We start from the raw sequence: 460 nt of genomic DNA, 5'->3' as shown, positions 1-460 counted from the left end.
CACACACACATATACAGTATAAACATACACATGCTGGTGATGGCATGATGTAGAGGCGGGCAGGTGGAGGCCGCCTGTGGTTTTATAGCCGTGTGTGTTTGTGTGTGTGTATTTGTCACTGAACAACTAAAAAACTAATTAACTAACAAAACGTCAGACTTCAGTCTCACTGGTTTTTATTAAATATTATAATACTTCAGCTCCAGCTGCTGAAAACACCTGCACAGGTGAATTTTTTCCACGTCACATCCGCCAGGAAAATGGATTTACACCCTCGCACGTGGCTTAGAGAGCTGATGCATGTTGTTGTGTTGTTTGTCTCCCACATCAACAGAGTCGCAGCAGCAGTCGGACGTCGCTGCTGAATCTCTGGATGAGTCCAGGAGCTGAAGCCACAACACCGGTTACCGACCGGGGGGGGGGGGTTCTCAGCTCTCAGGAAGAGGGGCGCTTGTTTACC

This window comes from Seriola lalandi, unplaced genomic scaffold (genome assembly GCF_002814215.2).
Source record: "Seriola lalandi dorsalis isolate HSWRI2012SDOR001 ecotype SW California unplaced genomic scaffold, Sedor1 jcf7180002054888, whole genome shotgun sequence".
NCBI lineage: Eukaryota > Metazoa > Chordata > Actinopteri > Carangiformes > Carangidae > Seriola > Seriola lalandi.
The sequence above is the reverse complement of the archived record's forward strand: the minus strand, read 5'-3'. Positions refer to the sequence as shown.